Here is a 27419-nt window from a genome sequence, read left to right as displayed (position 1 = left end):
ATCTTTATGGTGTCTGCCTCAGAATGATTTCTGCTGGTAAACCACTGTGTCCACATCAGCAGCATCACACAGCACATACCAGCTGCCTGTGATTTCCAGAGCCATGCTGCTGACCATGCCTGAGCAGTGGTACAAGCAGTGACCACTGGCACACACATACAATCAGTGGTTGGCTTGCTGGGTTGTGTGCCCACAGCCTCACAGATTCCATGTGCATGGAGGCAGCCACGTTACACCAGAGTACAGCATGTGCTGCTGTAACCACCTTTAAGGAAGAGGTGTGCTTTGGTGCCCAGCATCAAGGCTCCATCAGCTTTGAAAACTGGTGTTTATCTCCCCTCAGAGCACTGCAGATGTGCTGATGTGCAAGGGCCACTGGAGGCAGGGCCTTGCTTGCTCTCTGCTGTCTCGCTGTGGGATGTCATGCACAATGTACTGAATCCTGCTGCTTCTGCTTCCTTCAGGTCTGCCTGCTCACAGAGATACTTACATGGCTGCAGTTCCACTTTTCAGATAGTACACGTTCTTGCCGTGACAACTCAGTGCTGAAAGCACCAATTCTTTCCATTTCTTCTCAGTTGTGGGTATGGCACACGTCTGACAACTTGTTTGCTGAGAGAACATCCTGCTCTGAAAGGCCAAGAGGTGTCTGCCACGAAAGACAGCTGCTCCAGCACTGAGATGTGCCACAGACATACACTTTTCATGGAAGAGCTCAAATAATGCACTCCCCAGTAACACACCACAGGTGCTGCATCACAGAATTGCTCAGATATCTAAACATTTACATGCACAAAATCCAGGCACAGAATTCTGAATAGACAAATAGCTGCCATGGGTACATCACCTGAGCTCACAGAATACAGATTAGGGTGGTGGAACTTAAATTACACTAGCTAGCCCCAGGAGTGACATTAAAAAGTGTTACTTCTCTTGTAAAGGCAGAGAAAATTTAGGAAAGAAACTAAGTATTACTCAGTGAAAGGGAAAATAAGTAAGTCGATCCTACAGTAATTATACTGTGCTCATAAAACAATTCAAATATACTCCTCTTGTCCCCAAGTGTGACACTAAATTACAGGATAAAATTCTTCAGGAGTTCATAGAGCAGGTGATTTGTATATAATGTGCAAGCCACCTTTAAGATCAAACAAAATGTTACAACAAATTAATTCTGATTAATTCTGAACCACCTAGTAAAGTCTGACAGCACATAAACGATCCAGTTCAACACCATCTACATTCACAGCACAGTGACTGACTATATATACATTTATATAGGTGTCTCTCTTGCCCTAGAATGGCTTCTAACATGTAGTTGCAATTTCATGTAATAGCAGGACACACCTTTCTCTATGATTAGTGAAAACAAAGTTTGCATTAGGTTTTTCTTTTCCTGAACAGCTATTACAATAAAATATTTCAGATCTCTTGTGACCTAAATAGGCACCTGGAAATTCCAAGAATTAGTTCTCAACCTGAAAAAGCACCGAATGGAACATATGATCCTGTTGAATATGGTGGCATATGCAAGGGCTTCAAATAAAGTGTGTACTCAGGAGCTGAGCTGAGGCCTTATGGAACGATGCTATGCAAATCTGTTTAAAAACATTCAGAAACTAAACTTGGCTTGGAATTGATTGTAACCACTGATCAGCAGTGACTTCTTAGGCTATTTTTGTTTTCAAATGTGTTTGTAAAATAATTTTACTTTTTCTAAAGTTGCTCATCTCCCACCTGCACATGCAGAACCGTTTTCCAGGCTTCTGTTCACTAGTGGGTATGAGCTGGTTTTCCTGAACATTCATATGCAACGTGTTGTTGTCTCTGGATGAGCTTTGCCTGTGGCTGAACTAGGAAACAAACTGCCCAGCCCAAGGAAAGCTTGTCCCATTTTTCTGAGACATGCCTTTCTCTGCCTTTGCAGACCTACCAAAGAAAACCACACAGGAGCAGAACAGGCAGGGTCAGTGTCCTTGTCCCTCCTTGCTTGGCAGTGGCCTGCTAAACTTTTGCCTAGGAAATGAGCTTCTATAATTCATTTGGCTAACAGTGAACATGTTCACAGTTCTTCAGAGAGGTGTATTTGTATCCAAGTGGTGGCAGCCATGCTGAGAGCTGGTCCAGTCCATAACCAGGTCATGCAGCGACAGCTCTGAAAATGTTCTCCTTTGCTGTGCAGGCAGGTCCACAGCAGAGTCACCATCCCAAACCTGTCCCCCTGCACCGCTCCTACCCCAGGAACAGGACATAGCCACCTCACACACAGAGTTTCCACATGCATGTGCCAGCCTGTTTGTTTGAGCAGAGCCCCACATTTAATATGTAAAACCATCACTAAAACCCTGTTGTAAATACACTGGTGAACAGGGTAGATGGCAGCTGGCTGGCAGCACATGTCGATTGCATCTCACAGCCTTAAATCTCCTCACCTCACTTTGCACACAACTTCCACCATCACAATTACCTGTTTGCAGTTTGGGAAGGGATGATGAAGATGGAGCTGGGGTCAGACCCCACCCCGCTTCAGAAGGAGCCTCTCCAAGTTCTTCTCAGTCACCAGGCTGGCACAGAGGGAAGGGACAGACTTTTGCACTGGTTCAGTACAGGACTTTTCAGTGACTAAAGAGAGATTTGTTTGACATCCCATCAACCTGCCACCTGCTTTAAGCATTAAAACATAAGTAAAAGGCCAGGGTACTACACACTTGTTAATGGTCAGTTGCTATTTATAAACTGTATGTCAGTGAGCAAAAGGTAATTTGCTCATTAGCCAGCAGAAAGGCTCTAGGTTTCTTCTCAATCAGCTACACACAGGTAGATCTCACACTTCTATTTCCTCTTCAACCCCAGTCCTCCAGACTTACACAGCTGTGGCTGACCCTATCCAACACCAGACCTCCTCAAACAGGCTCGTTCTTGCCTGGAAGCAACCCACAAACTTGGAAGCTCATTTTGCTGCATGAGCAATGCTGAAACAGACTCTTCTCTCAGGCAGGGATTTACCTGGGCACAGATGGAAAATGCAAATAGGATCCGTAGCAATTTTTTTAAGCCCCATGTTGTGAAGGAAGAGGCATACTATGCATTTGGTCCTTTAGTCTGTCCTTTGTGCTGCCCATAATTGGCAGAGCTTTTCAGAGACAAACTCTCTGGCCAAATTCTCTGACAGCCTCGTGCTCTGCAGAACTCTGTCTTAAGTTAATCTACATTAGGAGTAATATTCACGATGACTCTGCGCTCCCATGAAGAATGTGTTTTAAAAGCTCCAGCAGATAACAATCCTTTTTGCCTGACTTTGTTCCCTGCTGTTGTTGGTCTCTCATGGGATTTCTTGCAGAGTGGTTAAGTGATCTATACTGAGGTTTCAAAAGCAAAGATAATAGGAGCTCTATTCATGGGTTAAACACTTAGCTGCTTTAATACAAGATGTGTAGGAGCAGCCCCTAATGACATTCAAATCTTGTTATTGCTGTGCTGAATGTAGGATGTACTTGGTTTTGTGGCTGCAAGAAGCAATTGTCAGAGAGGACTGTAAATCCTGAACAGCAAATAAATCCCACAGCATGTAGAAATGATGCCTGATCCTGCTCCTACAGCAGTGTGTATTTTTGGACTCTGCTGTGCTGCCTCCTGATTTACACCAATACGAGTGAGCTACTGAAATCAATGACTTGTACCACACCTACCATCACCTCCGACTTTATGAGGCATCAGCTCTTAACTTCATAGTGGTGTAAAATCTCTAACCCTTCCTTTGCAAGACTGCTGCCTAGTCATAGTGTCTTGGCTTGTAAGCATTGCCCTAAAACCAGTATTGTGACAAGCTCTGAGCCTTCACTACTTCTGGGTTTCATGTCCAACCTGTTTTTCTTACATCCTTCATGCCTTCCTAGCACCTCCCTTGCTTCCCCCCACTCTAAACTAGCAAGTTCCCTGATACCATGGAGAAAAGCCAAGCTTTCTTCCCAGGAAACACAGGTTCTAGGAGACTCTGCTTTAAGTAATTTCATTGCTCTCTGTGCCTCTGAAACCTTATTAACCCTCTTTGCCGCAAGGAGAAGTTGTAATAGACATAGATACGGAGGCGTATCACAACAGGCTTGGTTTTACTCATTAATCCATCAAAGACATCGAGCACAAATCTTAGAACCCTAAGCAAAATATAAAGGAGGAGCTGCTGGAAAGCCAGGCTCACATTCACAGCACAAAAGCTGGCTAGATTAACGGATTAAGAGGCCTATTGGTATTGACTCTGCTTGTTTCAGACACAGAGCAAGAGATTAGGAAAAAAAATTAAGACTAGATGGAGAATCACTGGTTGATTAAATAGTATTGTAAAGTTTATTGCTAATTAAGGCCAAAGTATTTAAAGGTGCACAAGTGAACCTGGTGTCCAAATGAGTTTCAGTGGATGCTGAATGTATGTAACCAGCTTCGGTCTCTGTGAAGAGGATGGTGAAACGTTGCTGCATGGCCAGTGCTAGTATGGCATATGAAATGGAAACAGAGGCACCTGTTAGCCAGGTAATGGAATCTGGGCATTTTAAGTGGCAAAATAACCTGCCAAGTAACCACAGGCATTATCTCAGTCTCACATGGTATGGTACCAATGTTCTAGGTGTCAGAATAACCTTCAGAAAGGTTATGCCACCCAGTCGACTGTAATCACTGCACTGCTTAAGCAGCCTCAAGTGCTACCTGATTTGATGATCACAAAATGAATCATTCTACCATATGAGCTCTGAAATGCAGAGGAAGCATTCCAAAGATAGAAGTGTGAGATGTGATGGATACTTGCAGATCAAATATAGGTGAGATCCATAATGCTGCATTTCCATCCAATTTGTTATTTTCCTTTCATGTTCCTTTTATCATCCCTAGCTTGGTTTATGGTTTGTTTGGCATATGTGTCGTTATAAGACAAATACTCCACTAAAAATTAAACATCATGAAACTGGATGTGTGTTGTGGTTCAGCCCCAGGCAGCAGCTGAGCACCCTGTGCAGCTTGCTCACCCCTCGCACGGAAGGACAAACAGACAAAGACCCTGCGATTTAGGATGAGGACAGTTGCTGACAGCACAGTGAGGGGGACACCACCAGAGCCCATGACAGAATACCCACCCAGTGATAACACAGGTGATGACACTGAGCACTTCACCAATGAGTAACCCTTCCACTGCTTTTAGCTGATCTGTTATATTTAGGTTTTGTTACTAAGTGACTGAGATGGAGTCACCGAGTTACAACAGGCTGAGAGCACACATCAGACAGGGCAGTGTCATCCTGCTGAGGCAGAGTAGGTTTCAAGGTGCCAGGAGGAGTTCCACTGAACCAAACACAGGTGCAAATCCTGTTACTATTTATATGAGTGTAATTCCTGCAGGGATGGCAGGGGTTTCTGTTTCCATTTAAGACATTTAGGCAAAGGTTAACACCAAACCATGAAAGCCAGCATGGATGGAGGGCATGTGACTGATAAAACCCCCACCCTCTGAAGTCACAGCCAGTGGCACTTACTGCTGGCCTGGGGACCAGGCTGGAGACACAGGGTATCTCCCCTCCCAGCTGTCTTAGTAGGAGGGAGCATCACTGCCAGCCCCTTGTCACCGCTTCCAGCTGGGGACAGCTCTGCTGAGTACGTTGACAGGAACACACCTACAGTTCCTCAAGCCAACCTGCCTGACACAGCTCAGATCAGGCCTGCATTTTAAAATGGTTTAAGCTTGCCTGGTCAGCTCTGCCAGGAGCCTATCAGGCAGCACTCTCACAGGCTGCTCCCTCAGAGCGGGAGTGAAGAGCAGATGAAGAGGGTGACCTCACCCACGGACACGGCTGGATTGGGAAGGAAGTGGAAAGGAGTGAAAAGAGCAACTCCTCCCTGGGTTTCCTAATAATTGTGCAAAAGGGCTAAAAAAACCCAACCCACTCTTACTATAGAGAACTGAAAACCAGTACCCTGAGCAAGAAGGAACCCTTCTTGCTCTGCTGCTGTCTGTCTCACATTGTCATCTGGTTCCTCTTTTGGGTTAATCTGTGAAATATCATCACTGAACAAGCACAATAACTGAAACCCAACAACAAAAGCACAAGTATCAGGGGAACTATCACAAACCTGTGGAAGAAAATGCCCCATGCTCTTTATAGACACTCAGGAAATACACCCACCTACTATCACTGTGTGAGACTTTCAGAGGAGCCTCTGAGGTTAGCTTTCTTTACCAGTAAGACAAGATGCTGCTCACACCATGGTAACTGCATGTCAGAATTATAATTTAATGTCAGATAACTTAGCAGTGGTGCAAATTTAACCTGACATGCAATATCACAAAAGGGCCATAAATAATTAGAAAAGAGAATCACATAATATATTTGCACTTAGCACATATAAATACACGCTGAAAACAGTTCAAGCTGACAAAATAGCTTTGAATGTTTCAAAACGGCTTTTCTTCTTTTTTATAGATGTATAGTTCAGCTGATTGGAGTTTGAGCTAGTGCTGAAGATACAAGAAAGGTGCAAAGTCAAACCAGAAAGGTGGTAGGACTGCAGGAGCACATCTGAGATGGGCTACTCCAGCTACCCCAAGAGAGCTGTGGACAGTGATGACATCAAGCCCTTGGGCAGGTGTAAATCCTGCCAATGACTCTGACCTGTGGACATGCCCACAGCTTCATCAGGAAAAGAGTGGAGGAAGGAAATCTTTCATTTGCTGAGTAACGTTAGATACTGCAAGAAAAGTAGCAATGAAGGTAGGTCTCCAGACCACCATGTCCAGTTCCTCCAGTCTGTGAGCAGAGTATGGCCTGGGCCAGCATCCTAAAGAGCTGTCTCTCAAGTCCAATGAGTTGCCCTCTCTCTCTCTTCCCCACCATCACCAGATCTGGGCAAAAGATTGGGTTTTGATCCTTTCTGCTGCTACCAACAAAGAAGCCACAACTCAGTCCCTCCATCTGGGAAGCAGTGTGCTAACAGCATAGAAACCAAAGCAAATGACTGAAGCAACGAGGCACCCAGGAGGGGAGGACAATAAGAACTTCACCCCTGGCCTGTTCCTCAGCTGGTGTAGGTTTGTAACACATAAAAGCCAACAGGCAAACTCTTTATCTATGTCCTTAGCACAGAATGGAATAGCACCAGAGATGGTGATGCTATGGCACAGCCCATCTCACTGCATGTCCCCTAATGCAAAAGGAAAAGACAAATGAAAGTAGAGATTATACAACTTGGGTGAAAGATTAGTAAATATGCAGTGGCCCCAAATATGCAGAAGGCTGATGCAAAGAGAAAGGCAGTAAATTGTCCTCCAAATCCAAATGAAGACAGGAAAACTGCAACCAATAAAGAACGATTTAGAGAGACATTGAGGACACTTTCTCAGCACTGGTAAGACCTTCTGGAGAGGATGGGAGTCCCCACAGAAACAGGTGAGATGTGGCTCAGGAATGGCTTAAGTGCTTCTGATTTTCCCTGAGGGCAAGAAGAACCTTCTGGATTCCTTCCCACCCAATATGTGAATGAAAGGAACAGGAGCCCTGCCAGTTCCACACAGAAACACAGATGAACTCAGTGTTTCCTGTCTGAAAGTCACAGGATGCTAGAAAGACCCTTTCACAACCACGTTAATAAACAGTATGATCTTACATAGAGGATCCACAGAAACAATTGTGATAGGAAGGTCCAAGTCATGGCTTAAGAAGCATTTGCAAAGAGTGTTATTTGTCCATCAGGAAAGGGGTGGTGAATTCAGTGTTTCTGGAAGGCTGGCAGCACACAAGGAGCAAGCGCTGCTCAGGGCTGCAGCGGCAGCGTGGGGTACCACAGCACTCCTGAGCCTCAGCCTGGGCTCCGCAGGCAACTCCTGTGAGTTGCTCATTTAGGAGACTAATTTAGCCCTTAATTGACTGAGCTCACACCTTTGGCTGATGATTATTTTGCATGCAGATACCTGGCTGTCCCATGCATGTTGCGCTCAGTGCGACTGCATCTGGAGCGAGCCCGCTGACTCCCTCAGAACTCACAGCGATCGCAGCCATTAGAACAAACAGCTAAATACAGCGTTTGGCAGCCAAATTCCAGCTTCACTGCTGTCAGAAACTCAGTTGTCATGGCTGGGCTATAATTTCCAGGCTGGTAAAACCTCAATTGTCATGTTTAGAGTTTCTTTAATGTTTATTCTAAATGCAGGAGTTGGGTTTGTGTGGAACGGAGCAACTGGCGGTGGCTCCAGGATTTGGCAAAGAGCCTCACCTATTCCACCAAAACTCTGTTTGGCCTGGAGGGGTGTTACAATTCTGGGTAAAAAACGTGCTTTTTATATACAGAAGGAATTTGTAATAGAGTATGTTCCAAAATAATCCTCTGCAAAGGGTGAGCTATGACAAAAGCAGAATGATCTTTGCCTCCCTGTGATGGGAGTTAATTCAGGTTCAGAAAACACATGGGATCAGAAGAGTTGGATTTGACACATATTATGAAACACCTTGTGGGTGGAAGCAGGGGAAGGAAACGATTCTGCTACCACAAGTCCTGAGCAGGAGGCCTGGTGTGAACCATGTGTGTTTCCCTTTGGGAATCCTTTGGGCTGTCCAGGGCCCTTACACAGAGTTGGGGAGCAGAAACGTTTATATAAGTCCTATCTAGCAACACACCAAACTGCAGTTAAAGCTCTCTGATGGACAACAGAAAGGAGGAGGCTGCTGAAATCCCCTTCCTTTCAGCAGGGCAATTTGGAATATCTGGAGGCATCTGAACATTTGGAAAAGCCTGGGAGGAATTTGAAAATCCCCTATTTTCTAAACTAAAAGATAAAATCGTACCTTTTCTGGGTCATGTAACCCTGAGCTGTGCTTACATGTGGCTGCACCCGTGGACTGAGCAAATACGTTATGCATAAGGTCCTATTTTTACATTCAAATTTGGGGTTTTGGCAAATGCAACCGATGGCAGAAGTGGATATGAATCCATTGGCAACAGTCTGCATGTCACAAAGAAAGAGATTTGGGGGCTATTCATCACCTTAAACCAGGGAAGGCTTCTGGCGTGAAGTGAGGTGGTTACATGCTGTGTGTCAGTAATATTTTCAACTTAAGGCTGAGAAACCACAAGCTCTGAAGAAGCCAAGGAAGAAATGTAATGCTTGAGCAAGTTTACTGTAAAATGAAGCGCTATTTTATCTCAATCAAATAGAACAACAAGTGGACTGCAAATCCGATATTGAAATAAATCCAATTTACTCTCATGTAATTGCTTATTTGATTCTGAAATATGACATGAAGTTAGAAAACAAATTGATATTCTGTCACTTCTGTTTCAGTAAACTTACCTCAAACAAGTTGCCCTTTAGGTGCATCTTGGATGGAACAGCAGTTGATCTTCATTCCAAGGAAATCAGTGTATTAAATTTGTTAGAAAAATTATTATCCAAACCATGACGCCTTCTCAGACAGTGTTCAAACTGCATACTGAAGAGACCAAATTCCCCCTGAGAGCCAGCACAGGCACCAAGATGATGAAGTGCTGTAGTTCTTCCTCTGCAAGAAAATGTAAAGAACAATGTGAGCTCAGATGAATACAGCAGACACAGGAACTGCTGGTGTCCTGTGGGCATGGGCCACCTTCTCCTTCCACCCTCCTCCCCCATCCAAAATAAAGGCAGTTTTATATGACCTAGATGTGCCTTGAGCATTTAAAGAAGAATGGACTCTATACTGTCTCAGTTGTTGTTGGAATGGTGTACCCAGCACCACAGTCCACAGTGAGTGAAGTTAACTGAAAGGTGTTAAAAAAACCAAACCCAAGGGGATAATACAGGGGAGGGGTGCACATGGGGTAGGAGGAACACCCTTCCTGCTGAAAGTTTCCCAAGGTTGAAGATGTCTATTCAAATAAAAAGAGAATTAAGATCAAATGTTCCAAATTCAGACAGAAAATTGAGCCTGGCCAAGGAGGTCAGTGAGCCAGGCTGGCTACGTTGCAGCTGGGTGTCCTGAGGAAGGGCCAGCAGCACCGACCAAAATCACCTCCAGAGCTTCTCCCCAGGAACTCAGGGAATAATCTGCATCATCTGTAGCTTTAAGGTCCGATCAAGACAGGTTTAGAGGAAAAAAAAATCCCCCAAAAAAGGTCCAAGACACAATTAATTCATTTCTGTGCAAGCTGAGAGAAGGTTACAGAAATGGTCCCTGTGATTACTCCTTATTTCATTTATCAATATAGGGAAAAGGTTGTACTAGACAGATTCCCATTTTTAGTGACGTGTCCTACTTTAGTCACAAAGACTTTCAGATTAGCTCACATGCTTGAAGCTACAACCATCAGAATTACTGGTACAGAAACAAACATTAATGTAATCACAGTGAAGTAGTAAGTTAAGAGCTTGGTGCTCAATACTGACAGGGATGAGTGGCCAGTTTGCAGGAGCTGAGAACATGAACTGAGAACTTCCAGAGCAATCCAGTTCTCCCCCTTTGAGAGCTCCACTAATGTACAGTTACATTCTGTATACAATAGCCATAGCTACCCCAAAACATTTTGCTTTGATATAATAGGTCCTGTTTCCACTGCTAGTTGTACTCGTGGCCGTTACAGGATAAACAGCATTGATTTTCTAGCCTTGCCCAGACATGTCTCTAGGAGGATTTGTGAGGAACATCCAGATGACCCTTCCTGCCATCCTTATATTTTCCTTGAATAAGAAGTGTGATCCCAAATTCTTCACTTGCAGGATCACTTCATTTGGAGTTCACAGGGGTTCTGTGTTTTTCTGGTTTACACGTTGCATTCCAGCACGTGTTTTGCCTCCAGTTACAGTTACTCTGTTAGATGCAATGGGAAAACATGATTCCAGGCAAAATACCCTCAGACCAGAAGACTGACAGAAAGCACCAGAAGCAGCTTTGTTTCAGTGTGATACAAGTCAGTCAGAACTCCCCTTTTTATTTGCTGTGCTAGGTGTGATGTCAGGCCAGGAGACAGCACTCATCTATACCACTGTCACGACTCCTGCTGCCGGTGCCAGCGGGACTGCAGAGCAGCCTGACACAGGAAGATGTGGCTGAAGACACAACAGATCCACCCGATGCAGCAACCGCTCAGCTTCCTCCCTGCTTTCATGCCAAACCTCCTCTCTGAGCTGCTGGTACATCACTGTCATATTTCAGGCTGAAACTCCTCAGACCTGTAAGCTGTAAACGAGCAGAAAGCCCAGGCTGATACCCAAGATATGTCCAGGCTTCCAGCTGAAGGCCAACATTGCTCAGCCAGGGCTACGAGACCCGCAGAGCAGCACAGTAACACTCACTGTTACTATAGTGAGTGCTGCCAAAATCAATGCCTTTGAAATGGGAATCAATCCACCCAGGCTGGGAGGCTGCAGTGAGCCCTCAGATTCTGGTTACAGCCCTGTCTGCAGGAACCAGGGGCACTTTTGTGAGCTAACAGAAGGGAAAGCACTCATCAGTGTGTTACAGTATTGTTGTCCAGAGGGAATGAAGCATGGACACAAAGCCTCTGTTGTAAGGGAAGCTCTTAGCCTCAAAACTGTTTATTTAGATTACTGTGAGAATTTTTGCTGTAAACTTCAGCAATATTCTCAGCTGAAAAGTACGTATTAAGCAGAAAGTAACCTTTAACTTCTAATTCCTCTGGTGGAACTTAATTTAAGTGGATTCAAGAATACCATGAAGAAGGTCAAAGCAGCCGTCACACTCCAAGTCTCCTGATGGTGTGTCTGTCTGCACAGCACCCAGGGTATGGTGTGCAGGTACTAGTTTTGGTCCCAGAAACAGCCCTGTCACACCACTGTGGGGGCTTCTTCATGGCAGTCTCAAAGGAAAGCAAGTGTCAGTGGGATGTGGCTGTCTCACTCGCTTAGACTTGCAGAAAGACCCGGTCTCCAGGGCCCTTCTCCATCTCAGTTGTCTTCCAGTGTTCCCCACGGTCATTTCCAATGCAAGACCCTCCCTCCCAACACCACTGGCTTTAGCTCCAACTCCTCGGCCCACCACAGCCCGGCCGACAGCAGCCTCTGCCACCTGACTCTTGCAGCAAGGATTATTGAGTTAACACCTTCTGCTTGGGTCTCTGGAAGGTGCTTCTGGAGATCCTTTGTGCCAGGAGGCTTAACTAGAGGAACACCTGTCTAAAGTAGATACTAAAGGTGCCAAAGCTGTCAGAGTGCTCACAAACCCACTTACAGCTCAACATATCCATCACAACAGTCACGTCACCTGTAATTACTGTGGGTGAAATTGAGACCTGGCAGCAGTGCTGCTGCCATCACACCTTGAGCTTCACAGTCCCTGTCCTGACCCAACCCAGAGACTCAATCCAACAGCCTGGGGATGAAGATGGGCTTGAATACCTGCAACTTGTTTTCAAGCAATCCACAGTGCATCCTGCTCAACTGCATTTTCAGTAGTTCCTCTGTATTCCTGCATCACTGAAAGTGCTGATTTGCACACCGAGTCATTCTTCAACCTAAAAAAGAAGGCAGTACAAATCAGATGCATCTGAAATATGATATGCTAAAAAAACCCATAAATTAAATGCAATCTGGTTTTCTAGAATTCAGGGTGAACTTCTGCTGAGCTACACATACAAGTCATAGCACCGAAACTGGGAAGTCAGCACAGCTTTCCTCCATAGGGGGAATAACATCTCATTTTGCAAGATCTTCCTAAAAAGCCCCAGTATCACAGCTCGTGAAAGTAAAGTCTTTAAAACTGGGAGAACAGTTTTCAACTAGTCTGCTCTTCCAACACACAAGCACTGTCTCTGATGGGTTTTTCCACAAGCAAACCACGTTTTCTTCTGAGTTTGCTCCTCATGATTACTTAGCAAATGGATTTCTGCAACTTGCATCACTGCCAAAATTTGTGCTTTGCAATGGGCTACCTGAGAGTCATGGTTATCCCAGGGGAGGGCATCCCAGGGGAGAGCCATGAGGCTCACAAAGGAGCTTCAAGACCTTTGCATAAGCACACACAGGGTGTAAATCACAGAATCACAGACTGGTCTGGGTTGGAAGGGACCCCAAGGATCACAGAGCTCCAACCCCCTGCCACAGGCAGGGCCACCAACCTCCAGGCCTGGAGCTACACAAGGTTGCCCAGGGCCCCATCCAACCTGGCCTTGAACACCCCCAGGGATGGGGAATCCACCCCCTCTCTGGGCAGCCTCTTCCAGCCCCTCACCTCTCTCTCTGTACAAACATCCATTCCCTTTACAAGTGTAGTTTTACCCCTTTTAATTAAGACCATGATTTATCTGTATAAATATGCGTAAGGCAGCCTTATTTTCAAAATAAATCAGTGACTTGCAGAACTCTTTCCCCCACTTCATCCCACTGTGGACCTATAGGTGTTGATGATTATTTTAGCAATAACTAAAGGGAAGACAGAGCAAACCCAAAGCGACTTCAGTGACATGTTACATGCAATGAAGTGCACACCTGTGCAATCTAAACAAGGGTTTGGACCAGCCCATCAGCCGGGAGTAACGGGTGTTGCTGTGTCACGGTTCAGGCATTTGTGTTGGTGCCAGGTGAGCGTAACACAGGAACAGGACAACGTTGTCTTCAGTCCTGGTATGTGGATCTGTTTGCCTACCAAGACTTGTCTTAAACTGAGGAATAAATACCTGTCCTGACTTACATCTAACGCCCTCTGTGACATCTTTAATTGTTCTTGGTGCTCACTACAGCTCTTTCACCCTCACTCTGGTTATGCTGATGACATAGTGCAATAACACTGATTTTAAAGCTCTCATTTTCTGCCTGGTTCAAAAAAATAGATGAAAAGCCTACAACCTGATTTCTCCCCCCCTACTCCCACCCCAAACAGAATGCTGTCAGCTTCCCCTACAAGATACAAGAACAGAAGTGAAGTCACAAACTGAGCTGACTTGAAATGGGAGTGGAAGGATGACAAACAACCCACAAACCAACGTGAATGACAACAACAACAACAACAACAAATAACATCTGAAGGAAGGAACGCAATAAAAATCAGGTAAAATTATCTCTTGAGTAATGCTGGATGGAATCCAGACTAAAATCACTGGATGGAATCCAGACTAAAATCACTGGAACAGTGGAGCTGTTCCAGTCTGTGCCACAGACACATCAAAACACTTCCTTCTCCTCTATAAACATCCTTTAATTCTTTCTGGAAAATGGAAGAGCAGCACATGTGACAAGTGTTCTTAAGCAGCATGCTGAGCGCCAAATGCGAACTGCAATTCATAATTCATGCTCAATTAATCATATTTTATAAGGAACGGCTGCTTCTGCTAACTACCTAACCTACTCAGAGAGTGTGACTTGCTGTGGTGAGTGACAGACTGTGTACACCTTGGCAGCTGTCACAGACAACAGCCGTCCCTCAACAAAGAGAAAGAGCCATTCTCAGAACTGCAAAAAGGCCAAGAAAAGCTCTGAATGAGAAGCAGAAATGAAAGTGTGTGAGGGTGGAGAACGTCATCACACAATCCAGGGCCCTGGGTCAAGCTAGGACACAACTGGCCTTCGTTCAGCAAATGAGCAATTGCCAAGGGGTGCTGCTGAAAGAGCTCTGCTGTCTCCTGATGCTGACTCAGAGTTACTTTTACATGCAGCCAGGTAGGAAATCCCCTTGATTTATGGGAAGAAGCTTTACCTTCATGTGTTGATGTTCCTGATGATCAGGAGGAGGCAGACAGGCTTACCCATTGCTCTTCTCAATTCAGATCCTGACCAAGTGGAAACTGCAGTTGGAATCGTTAAGGCCACACACACAGCTAATGGACCTGGATCCTTCCTCTCTGCCCTGGGACATGGTTATGGATATTAAAAGCTGGAGTTTGCAGTTTCTCAGCTGGCAGGAAGAACAGCGACTTACTGAAGCCTTGAAATCTTCCAGCCCGATCTGCAGCAGGTACCAGGCACAGGTAGTGGAGATGCCTTAGCACTGCCCAGCACACGTACAGAGAGATGTTCACGTTACAAAGCAGACCTAAAAACACCATGAGGGGAGAGAGGAGAATTACACACTGAATGCTGATGCTGGTTCCCACCAGCAAAGGTTGGTGTGTTCACCCCTGCTAATTAAAACTGAGGGGCAATACAGAAAAGCTGTGTTCCAAGCTTCTTACAACATCATTCTGTAAGTCTCCTGAACCCCCATTCCTGAGGGGTTCCCCAGGAGCTCAGCGAGCTGTCCCTGGACCCACCACCGCTGGAGTTCGGGCTCTGCTCCACCTTCCCACAGCTGCTTCCTGTCACAAACCGGTCAGGCCTGTCACGGAAAGCTGAGCGCAGCTTCCCGAGAACCCTCGCCGCAGGTACCACTGACCCCTGAGGCCCATCGCTCCCACTCTGGCTCCACACAGGCCCAGACAGGCCCGAGCGTAGCACCGCGCCCATCACCCAGGCGCTGCCTGACCCCAGCCCTGCCCAAGGCTGCGCCCCCTTCCCTGGGGGGCCTGTGCCGGCGCCCGGCGCCCGGCCCCCTCCCGGCACAGACCGCGCAGGTGCTGCGGCCGGCAGCGCCCTGCCCGTGGCCCGGGCCGAGCCCGGCGCGGGGCGGCGCAGCGGGCGGGGCTCTGCGGGAACCGCTCCCCGCGCCCGCCGCACCTGCCCCTGCGAGCCCACACGGGAGCCCCGTCAGCTTCGGGCGCGGAGCTCGGGAGCTGAGCGGCCGCGTCACGGGCCGAGCGCAGCGGGGCTGGGCGGGAGGGCCTGAACCGCCGCAGCGCGGCCCGCGGGGAAGAGGACATGGGATGGGCTGCGGCCATCGGCACCGGCACCGGCCCGGGCCCGGCGGGGCGTGACAGGCCCGGCCGGGGGGCGCCGCCGCGCCGCGCCGCCAGGTGGCACCGCAGCACCGGCCTCGGGGGCGGCGCGCGGCACCGGGACCCGCGTGGCCGCCCGGGCTGCGGGAACGGGCGGGGAGCGGGAGCGGCGGCGGCCGGGGCCTGGGGGGGAAAAACAGCCCGGCCCCGGCGCCTTCAAACCTGCGACAGCCCCCGGCGTGGCCACCGGAGCCGGGCGAGCCCGAGTTACCGACCGGGGCTGTGCAGCGGCCGGGCCGAAGCTCCCGGACGCGCCCTTCTCCCTTCCCGGTGATTTAAACCCACGTTTCAGGGGCCCAGCCCTAAAGCAGCTCAGCCAAATGGCCCCGCACAGGCAGAAGCAGCAAGAGGTTCTGTGCTCCTCTGCACACCTAAAAGGCGGAGGGAACCCGAGGGAGCCGTCAGCAAGGGATGGGGACTGCCCCTGGCCCCCCCCTCCCCGCCTCCCTTCCCCTCCCAGCCTCTCCTCCCTTCCTCTCCCAGCCTCTCCTCTCCTCCCTGCCCCTCCCAGCCTCTCCTCGCTCCCGCCAACCTTTCCCCCCACACCTTTCCTCTCGGTCTGCCCCCTCTGCCTTTTTAAAGGCCGAAATGAACCCTGCAGCTGTTGCACAGCACACATCGCATTTTCAATCCAAATATGCCAAAAGCTGCTCACCTGAGGCCTAAGGGCCGTGTCTGCACTCAATGGCCATCACCCTGTGTCCCCAAGCATGTCCCAGCCCTGGCTGGGAGGTGGGAAGGCACAGAACGGGGGCTGAGCCTCCCCTGGGGTGCTGGAGTTCTGTCACAGGCAGGGGCCAGGGCCCCCTGCAGCAGGACAAGTCCCTGGGCTTGGCACAGACCAGGTACGTGAAGCTGATGCAGCTCCTGGCCCGTCATGGTTTGGTGGTTGCTGAGGCATCTTCACCCAGTACTTCATCTGCCTGTCCCATCCCTGGTTTTACTTCAGCCAAAGAACCAAGTCACAGTTCAATTTGGCCTTGAAACAGAGAGAAATTGGTTTTTTCTTCCACGATTGTGGCGGATGGTGTGGCCACCACCCTCAGCACTGGCAGGGTCAGGTGCTGCCTGTGGTGTGGGGAGAGCAGGCCTGACCCCCTGATGCGAACCCACAGCCTCCTCTACAGTCACCGTGCGTGTGTCCTCTGTACAACAAAGTACTCACAACAGCCTGATCCTGCACAGATCCCTGCGCCTGAGTAAGTCTGCTCAGATCCAGAGTCCCACAGAATCCAATTAACCAGCCCAAGAGCATACAGTTATTCATGGATTCAGGGCTACGGACAGCTGGGCCCGGCCTTTGTTTTGGTCTGGTGCCAGTTCCAGTAACGGTCCCTTTATCTGGATTTCATTTCTCAGCTATACAATTAAAAGTTACATCCAAACCATCCTATTCCCAACGGACCCTCGAGGAGGGAACTTTTATAGCTCTTTAAATACATTATGTATCAACTGCTTGGGTCTGTTTTCTAGCCAATCTCCCACGGATTCTGTGGGGAAAGCACAGAGAGATGAATTATGTATTCAGGATTTTGTGCCCATCTCAGTGTGTAATTGTTATGGTGTTCAGAATAAAAGGAACATCGCTATTTGATAATTAATTACTCTCTAATTGCATTCACCTGGGAAAAATAGATAGCACTACAAGGCAAACAGGGGTCAATAATATTAATATAGTTGATCACTAATCTTGCATATACAAGCACCAATTAGTTAGAGAAAGTCAGAGGTAATTTGCATGAGGACTTGTGAATGTAGAGATACATGGAAGGTATAGGAAGCGGAGAGATGGAGGTACCGGCTTCAGCAGGAAGAGCATCTGTTCCCCACTTCGGGCTGCGCTAGGGACAGCTGCTGAGGGGTGCTGGATGACACCCCAGCAGTCGAGCTCATCTCTGTGTTACTCTCCCTTTGGAACATCAAAGGTACATGGCTCAAAGAGGAAGGTGAACAGGAGGCATCAAGGGAAGCGCAGGGAAGAGGAACAGGCTGGATATCTGTCGACTCTGGCTTCAGAGGCAGCAGTTGTGCCCACACCCCTGTCTCTGAGCTGGCATTCCTGCACGTGATCATCCAGATCTTCAACTTCAGCCAGATGCTGGGACCATGCTGAGCATTTCACATGAGCAGGGCTGGTTTATGGGATTAGAGCTAAAGGAGAATGGATGGAGGAGGTAGCAGCTCGGTTTGGCACTTCTTTTACATGTCAGGCAGGGGGGAAAGCAAACAAGGTGTAACCTCAGCAAGGAAGGGTCCCTGTGTGGCTCAGAAGCCTCCCTGAGCTGTTCTGCTGGTGGCTCCCAGCACTGCACACCCAGACACCAGGCAATGTGCCTGGAAATGACACTCCTCCTCTGTAGCTTTGATGAAAGGCTGCTCCCTGCACCGTCCGAACAGGGATGCTCAGCAGCCATAACAAGAGTGGTCTGGTGGGGTCCTGGGCAGGCTCATGGCTGCGGGCTGATAAGCGAACGGCAGCGCCGATGCCTGCCCATCACAGCAAACTAACGGGCTCTTCTTGTGCCGAGTATGGGAATCCAGCTGCGCTGTGTCAACGTACAGGAGAGAGGTGGAAAGCCAGGCCTGTTCACTTCCATATGACAACAACCACAGTAGAACCTGGAGCAGAGCTGGCTGGCCAGCAGCTGTGGGCTCAGGGAAGGCCATTCAGTCCCTCCGCACAGTGAGGAACTGCTAGTGAAACTTCACTGAAGGAGGGTGGAGCCCCGGTCTTTCATCTTCCAGAGGGGGAAAAAATAGATGGAAGCAGCCTTAACCACCACTGATTCATGGGGTATTGCACCAAACCACAAGGAGAGGTAAATTTCGGGCTGCTATTTTGAGGGCTCTTATTAATCTTCAGTGCAGCAGAGCTTTTCCCCAGCCATCAGCTCAGCAGCTACAACACAACTGAATAGAGTCTTTGATGGGTTTAATAGCATGGAGCTCACCCAGGACTCCTTGGCTTGTGCCTCCAGCATCTGGGAGTCACGTGAACCTGGTCTAAGAACAGCAGAAAAATCAGTGCTGTGATGAGCGCTGCCCATCGCCTGTGTTTGGCCTGGAGCAGTCGAGAAACAGCAGAACAGCTTTACACCAACAACGAGTGAGAGCAGGGGATGTGTGACCCCTGATCTAACCCTCCCCAGGCAAAGCACCGATGGCTGTTTCAGGTGATGTCAAACCCATAGGGCCAAGCTTTCCTACAGCAAACAGCCACGGGCTGCTGGATTGGAGGAGCTCAGCTCTGCCCCCAGCCTGAGCCAGGCTGCCCCCGCCACCCACCTTCAGATCAGAAGTTCTCCTCAAGCATCACCAGGGCAGGACAGGAGGAAACTCGTCCTACATAAGCCTGTGGCACACAGAGAGCATCCCGCTCAGCGCTTAAAGTGCAGGTTCTCCTCTTGCCCATTCATACTGCTGCTTAGTTCTCATGGACTGATGCCACCTCTCTCAAGGCTTGTGGCCAGGGGAGCGTTCCCCTTGTCTTTGCCATCTGTAACCCCCAGTACACACAACTCCTGCCCACCCTGTGGCACGGACATTGCACAGGAGCAGGTAGTTGTGCACAGTCTTGTTACTGCCTGGCTGACAACACCTGGAGAGCCCTGGCCTCTCAGACCAAAGGGTGGGACTCAAACCTCTTGGCCAGGGTGAAGGACTATTATATACCGTTCCAAGTGTGTTACATTTAACTGAGCTATGCTTGAAGGTACTGACTGTAAAGTTACCTGTAAGGAAGTTTCTAGACCTCATAAGGACTCTGGGACTGCAGCGGGGTGGTCAGATGGAGCGTGCAGAAGTCCTGTCCATCTCAACAGCGAGGAGCCCACTCTGTTCAGTGCAGTGCATGGGTGATGAGCCAGGCTGGTGGGTGGCCACGAAGGGCCCCCCCCCCCGAAGATGCTGACTGAAGTGCAGGCTGGCCAGCACGAGGCTGGAGTCAGGCCCCAAAACATCAGTCACCACGCCATGGGGCTCCAAGCATGCCTATGCCAGTGGGACCCCTGCTTGGAAGGGGCACCAGGCACCACCACGTCCTCAGGAACAGTGTCCTCCCACCACATTCCAACCTTGAGGAGAACTGGAGCTGTCTTGCCAGTCATCTGCATTACAATAAGTCTCCATCCTTATGCATTCCCTCTGCCAAAAGGCAACTTTTAAAATGCTGTAAAATAAAACTGTACAAATTAAACAGTCAACACATTTTACTGCTGCTCAGTAAGTAAAATGCTTTCCCTGTGCTACGCAATCTATAACTGCTGAAATTACTTTCATGTGTGTTTATAAGTCTTCCTATATTTTCTCCTCATTACTACAAATACATTTTAAAAGCTTGTTAAGATAGATTTGTTGGCGGTTTGTATCTAGCTGACTGTGCATGTTAAAGGCTTTCAGTGTGACTTCCCCAACTTGAAACACGCTATTTCTCATGCTGCTTGTTAAAACACGGATCATTCCAAGCATGTACATTAATTGGCTTGTCTGGGGAAACAGAACACAGTTTAGGAAGTCTGTCATCCTGCTTTGTAGCTTAATTATAAAATAAAACTCTTTTCCTTCCCCCCAATCAGACTGTTTGCTCTGGGTTTGGTTTTTTCCCCTTCCTCATGCTGCTGTTTTACATTCCAGGGCTGTGCAGCTGCTCTGTTAGGTCCTGTGGCTGCTCCCAGGGCTGGTAGTTAACACAGCAATGGTTAATAAAGCCACGTGCACTGCGAGGGTCCTGAACGGCACCTGTAAGCGTGAGAGTCTGAGATATGCTGAGAGAAGTGTGTTTACACCGAAGTCTGAGGTTTATAATACAGTCCAGGGACGATTTAAGTTACTGCACCCTGACTCATGATGCTCTGTGTGCTCCCAGTCACTTGACAGCACGGGGGGGCTGCCACCCACCCAGAGAACAGGAGACCCCAAACATGAGGCACCTCTGCTCTGGAGCCAGGCTGGAAGAGCTGGGCTGGCTCAGACCAGAGGCAAGAAGGCTGCTTCTGGGGAGAGCTCCGAGCCCCTTCCCGTCCCTTGAGGAGCTTCAGGAGAGCTGGAGAGGGGCTGGTGCCCAGCGCAGGGAGGGCCAGGCCCAGGGGAACGGCCTTCAGCTGCAGGAGGGCAGCTGTAGAGGGGCGGGGGGCCGAAAACCTTCCTTTGGAGGGGGCAGGCCCTGGCACAGGGTGCCCAGAGAAGCTGGGGCTACCCCTGGATCCCTGGCAGGGTTCAAGGCCGGGTTGGATGGGGCTTGGGGCACCCTGGGCTTGGGGGGTGTCCCAGCCCATGGCAGGGGTGGGACTCATAAAACACCAAGTGCTGAAACTTCCTTCCCTGACACACCAGTTCTGCACACCGAGGCCTGATCCTGCACCAACTCTCCTGAATCATAAGCCAGAATCTTGACCCTCTGCCACCTAACCAATACCCCACAAAATGCTTTTCCATAGTCCCTGGAGTTTCATAGGATCCTCAGGAAAGGGCAGCTATACTTTACTGGCCTGGGTATTGCTTGTTCTCCCCTGAAAGCTCTTACCACTGAGAAGAAGCCAGGAATACAGAGCACGACACTCCACTCACACAGAGCCATGGCACTTCTAGATAGAAATCAAAATCATCCAACACCACAACGCCTGTGCTGCTGCAAACTTCACTTCTTACCTCACAAAACCTAATTTCCCTTTACAAAGATCAGCCTTAACCAAGCCACAGGCCCTCCATCAAGCAGAGCCCTCGGTCAAAATACTTGGGTAAAAATCTGTCCTTTAAGAAAGGCACCAGGACCCCCCAAGTTCTCCCTTCAGACCGAGCCAGCCCCCTCCCTCCCGTGATGGCAGGAAGGCCGTATGTGCCAGCGAGTCCTGGCATCGTCTGTAGCTAGGCATCCTGTTAATGACTGAGGAAATCTGTTAATGGGAAATTAATTGGAATCTAGATCAGCCAATTGCACAGATTTCCCCCTTGATTAGCACACCCACTTATCGACAGGATGAATTACCAGTTGTGCTGCTCCCTGATGTAGCTGAGTCCCGGGGAACGCATCGGCCTGTTCGCGGTTCCAGATAACGCGCCCGAGCACCGGCCCCTGCAAGGAGGGTTTGCAAATCTGGGGGTACCAGAGGAAAGGCTGAGAAGGGAGAGGGAAGCTTCTTCCCACGTGGTGCTTGCACCGAGCAGGGACGGAGCTGGGGGCTCTTGTCTGCTCCCCTTCGGACTTCCCGGTTCCCAGGACGAGCCCGGCAGAGGGGCAGCAGACGCAGCGCGCGATGGCTGAGAGCTGGGCACGGGCAGCACCTGGACTAGGACCAGGGATGTGCAAAGCAGGGGATGGCACAGCCCAGCACAGCCTGAGGTGCCTCCTGCTGCACAAGGGCTGCAGCCTCCGAGGGCCTGGTCGCTCTGAGTCCTCCGGCCTGGTGAGAAGGCCCATAGGCAGCACCCACGCTTAGGCACCGCAGCTCTCTCCCTTTTTCCTTCGCTCTTGCCTCCCAAGCAGCAGGTGCCGGCACTTCTGCCCCGACCATGGCTGGGGACAAAGTGTCCTCTGTCCTGCATTTGTCCTTTTGGAGCCTCCAGGTGAGGTCCCTGAACTCAGATCAGTGCAAGGCAGGCAAGGATCTAAGCGGAGCCATAAAGTCCAGCAGAGATGCTGTGGTGTGAGTGCTCAGCACCCTGACACTGCTCAGGCCCTCAGCACTGCTCAGCCCCCCTGGCACCGTTCAGCCCCCCAGCTCTCCGTCCCAGCGTCCTTGGAGCACCCCTGGAAGCAGCCCCAGCCAGCACCATCGGGTGAGCAGACATGTGTTCTCCAGTCCCACATGTGTCACCACATCACCCATGACTGCAGCCCGGACAGGACGGCCCATTCTAGCACAGGCAGAGCACGTCCTGCTGTGAGCACCTGCACTCAGCCATGTAGCTCAAGGCAGAATCCTCCTCCGAGTCGGGTGTTTCCCAGCTCTGCATTAAATCCGGTGAATACTAAGGAGGGAGCCCCGTGGCTGCGGGGGCTGGTCCGTAACACGGAATGACAGGTCCTGAAGGAGAGGATCAGACTCTCCTCGAACTCGACAGGTCTGCCCGTGTGATCCTCTGACACGCTTCCCGCGCTGCCTCCTGGAGAAGGACAGGCTTTTACCTCAGGTAAGAGGCGATGGGGTGGAAGCAGCAGCTTCGCTTTTGCAGGGAGGGGAATGAGTTGCAAATTACCTGCTGTCAGTGGAAGGCTGAAGGCAAGGCAGGGGCAGAGCCCTGTGGCCAGGCAGGGTGCTGGGCTGGAAAGAAGATGTGAGTTAAAAGGGGAATACAGGGATGAAGGGTACAGAGACTTCTGAGGTGGAAAAGATTTTGCAGAGGAGATGTCTGCATAAGTAACGTCTTTATGAGCTGGGATGTCTGGAGATGAGAAACCGCTCCTGGAGCCCTGTGCAAATGAAGATTTACTGCTCTAAGGAGGAAGGGAAAGAAGGGATGCCAGGCTGTGCCCCTACCTCGCACTGCTGCTTTGAAGTTGTGATGAATAGCTGCAAGGAAGGCTGAGGAGGCTTTGCTGCTTTTAAAGACCAAGATTGAATCTGAGCTCACTCACCACACAGCAGGATCCTCTGCTCGCTGCAGGAGAGCAGTGGGGGTTCTGTCTGTCTGGATGTGCCCGTGATGCCAGGTGTCCCACCACAGCCTGTGTGTGTCTTCCTGTCCCCCCGGGCAGCCCGGCTGCACATGGGGCTTGGGGCTGCGCAGGATTCGGGCACCAAGGAATCCCCCAGCAACGTGTCAAGGGATGGTGAACCTGGGGAAGCACCAAAACTCCTCACTCTCAGGTGCAACGGGAGCCCTGGCAGGGCAGGACAGTGTGGTAAAGCAACCAGTGACCTGCAGAGGCCCAGCATTCACCTGAGAGCTGTGAGCCAACATCAAGCACAAAACCCAGGCCCCCATTCCCCTTCTGAGGTGTGATGCTGCTTCTGCCCTCAGAACTTGCTGAGGAACTGAGCTCCAAAGCACTTCTTTTCAGCCTAATGCCTCCTGAGGGGCTGGAGGGGGGCATTTGTTTGGGGCTCTTTGCTGATTCTTGCCAAGCTCTGCTGGTCTCACCTGTGCACAAGAGGATGCTGCAAATGCTGGGGAGAGGAGTTTTCCTTGCAGAACCCCAGTGCCTCCCAGTCAGTGAGAGCAGCCACTGCCCCATCACCCCTGAACACCCACAGCCTGTGCAGGGAGCACTGCAGACACATTAGCCATCAAAACTCTGTCAGCTGTGACAGAGTAAAAGTCTTTGAAGATTAAGCAGGGGGAAAGAGTCTTTGAAACAGATATTGAAAAGTTACGTCGTCTTTTCACTTATCTCCCTCCAGAGCTCCCCACACTGCTCTCCCAGAACAGAACTGACCAGGGATTTCTTTATCAGGCATGAAATGATTTCATTTCATCCTGGTGGAGGAAATGCCATGAAAACCATGCAGAAAATAGCCAAGGTTTAAGTATGACAGGAAAAAAAAAAGGCAAAAGAAGGACTTGTGCTAAACTCAGAAATGATGGCTCTCCTCACCCCCTGACCCTCCCAAACCCTGTCTCTGTGTGAGCTGTTAATTAAAAATACATCAAACACCATCCAGTTTGCAGGCATTGAGAGGAAAGGATTAACCCATCCCTCCTGCTCGTGCCACTTCCAGAAGCCAGGCAGTGCTCAGACAGTCCCAGAGGAAAAGGGGCTCTTGGTTTGCTGCAGGACAAAGTTGTGCAGCTCTTCCTCGGTCAGGGCAGCTCAGTCACTACTAGGTGAATGGCAGCATTTTCACACCTTAGAAAACTTCATGGAACATATTACAGGAGAGTTCAACTCCCAGTATTAACTCACATTGACAGGTGATTTTTTTCAGACTGATGGTTAAGGCAGAACAGACTTTTCCCCTTCTTGCTTCCAGTTTATCTGGTCTTTGTCCCCCATAATCCCACCCTGTGGCTGCAGTTCCAGTTCCAGAGCATCACCCTGTGGAGGGGGAGAGGCCTGAGCATCAAATAACAGGAACACATACAGTGTGCAGAGCTCAGACCTTGTGAGGCTCTGCTGCCTGCCCAGGCAGCTCACTTCACCACAGAACAAGAAATACCCAGTTTTTATTTGGTTATTGTCAGGCCCTAAATTGGGCAAAACACAACCACGGGGCCTCCCTCCCGCCTTGTCTATTAAACCAGCAGAAGATGGTTTATCATTCCACATAGACTCTACTACCTGGAATTTCCCAGCTGCCACCTGGCAGATACGAGCATTAGGAGAGGAAAATAAAACCAGGGCAATGTATAAACTCCCCCAGGGACTGGATTTTGCAGGCTCTGAACATCAGCAATGCACAATCCTGTGTTTGCTGAGGTGAGGGAGTGCACAGGGACAACCCTGCACAACGAGCCCGTTAAAACACCGCGTGGTGCCTGAGATTTAAGGGGCTCAGAGAGATGAACCAGCAGCACAGGTTGCTCTGAAATGGGAGATTTTTGGTTGTGCCTTCAAGAGGGAGAGGTGAAGGTTATCAACAGGCAGCTGTGGGGGTGAGCAACCAGGGTACCCAGAGAGCGGTTGCTTTGGAAGAGGTGTAGACATCCCTGGGTTGACCTCAGCTAGAGGCCCCACAGGATGCCACAGGAGCATTCTTCCCAGAATTTCTGATTAAAAACCTGAAAAGGAGGAAACTAATGAGCTCTATTTCCATTAAAACCCAGGGGAGTGTTGTCACATCCATGGCTACCACTGCAGGGGTTTGCTAGGGAAGGAGAGCTCTCATCCTGGGGACATTTTCAGAGAGGCCACATGTTTGACAATGACAGCTCTCCAAAATGTGCTTCCCCAGCAAAGTCTGCAAAGCCCACAGTGATTTTGGGCCTCAGCTGTAAGCCTCTTCTCCTTGGGACAGCAACCCAATGCTTCATAACGACAGATGCCAACATCTGATTGTTTGTCACTTCTTGAGAGAAATGTCTAGCAGCAGCACCTTATTTCTCACCAGCATCCTCCACTCTCCAAATTCCTGCAAATCATTTGGCAGATGTCCTCCTCCCCCCACAAACTTCTGTTCTTTTAAAGCTTACTTTGAATAACTGACACAACACTCCCTGCTAATCCCAGAGACCTCAGCTGACACCACCAAGGACCCTTCTCCCAACCCCCAGCCCGAAGGGTGGGTTAAAGACCTAAGTATAAAGAGCACAAGGAAAATAACCACGAAACCTTTACCTAGCAAGAGATTTCCAATCATTTCTTTAGCACAAATACCATTTTCCAGACCATGCCAAGTGTTGCAGAGAGGCTCTGGCCCAGCAGTGCTTCTCCTGGGACCGGCGTGGCCATGGTGGGGAGGGCTGGTGGGCCAGCTCCAGAGGAACTGCTCTGGGCTCCTTCACAGCCCTCAGGAGCTTGTGGGCAACCAGCAGTCCTTAAACTGGGCCAAAACCCCCCACAAATCCTTTGTTTTTCCAAGAATGCTGGACATCATTATCATCACTCCTATTCTGATTTGCTTTTTCCCTGCACATTTGACATCTTTGCCCATGTTCAGGATTTAAGACATTTAACCAAGTGAGAAACTTGTTTCCTGGTGAAATGCTGATAATTCAATGAAAATATGAAGCATAAAAACAACAGCCAGGTCTCAAAGAGCTTGGAGAGGTGGGCTGGCTCAACTCCAGTAAGATGCCCTTCTTCATTCCCAGTGGGACCTGGAAGCCCTGCTGTAGCTACAGCCTGCCTCCTGCCCTTTGCTTCCAGCAATTCCCAACCTCAGGTCCCTGATCCCTGTGCTGGATGCAACAAAATGTTCAAAATTCACAAACAAACCTATCAAAGGCAGAAACCTGCTTATTCAGATAACATTAAGATTTACCCTGCATTAGGCTGGGTCTGATTCCCACATGGAAAACAGGAAACACGGCGCACGCTTCCACCGGCGAAATCCTCAGTGGAAGCAGAAGGGGCATGTGTTTAATGATGGGAAGGATAGACCAATATTTTTAAGACAAATTGAGGCAGTGAGGACTACTGAGCAATCAGATCTATTTAAGGATCAGCTTGGGAGTTTTTACAACTCCAAACAGCAATAGGATTTTGCTGTAAGCGTGCTATAAATACAGAGCCACGGCGGGCGGGGAGGCGGCTCTGCAGCATTTATAAAGACATCAAAGTAGGGAGGGTAATGCCAGAAATAAGCTGTCGTTCTCAGGGAAAATGTGTAAGTGGTTGGGAAAACTCGTGAAGTTTCACAGACTTGGGGCAGTTTGGGGCTGGGTGGTGCTTTTCCCACACCCAGGAGGTATCCGGGTGCTTCCTGAGCAGAGAGACAGGGTTGTGCCTCCTCCACACCCACAAATGCTGTTCCCCCTGAACACACTGCCAGAAGAAGTGGCACACAGCAACAACGAGCTCAGAGCTTCATGGAGAGGTCAGTTTGGAAAGAAAAGGGGGCTCAGGTCCTCTGCAGCACCCACCCAGCTTGCATGCTGCTCACGGGTCTCCCCCTGCAAAGTCCTGCCACCCCCAGCCCCACAGCACTGTGCTGCTCAAAGGAAAAGTCAATCTGCATTTGATTTTTAATAAGTAGCTAAAAGAGCCC

The sequence above is a fragment of the Gallinula chloropus genome, assembly GCF_964237585.1.
Source record: "Gallinula chloropus genome assembly, chromosome: 15".
Classification (NCBI taxonomy): domain Eukaryota; kingdom Metazoa; phylum Chordata; class Aves; order Gruiformes; family Rallidae; genus Gallinula; species Gallinula chloropus.
This window is presented reverse-complemented; position numbering follows the sequence as displayed.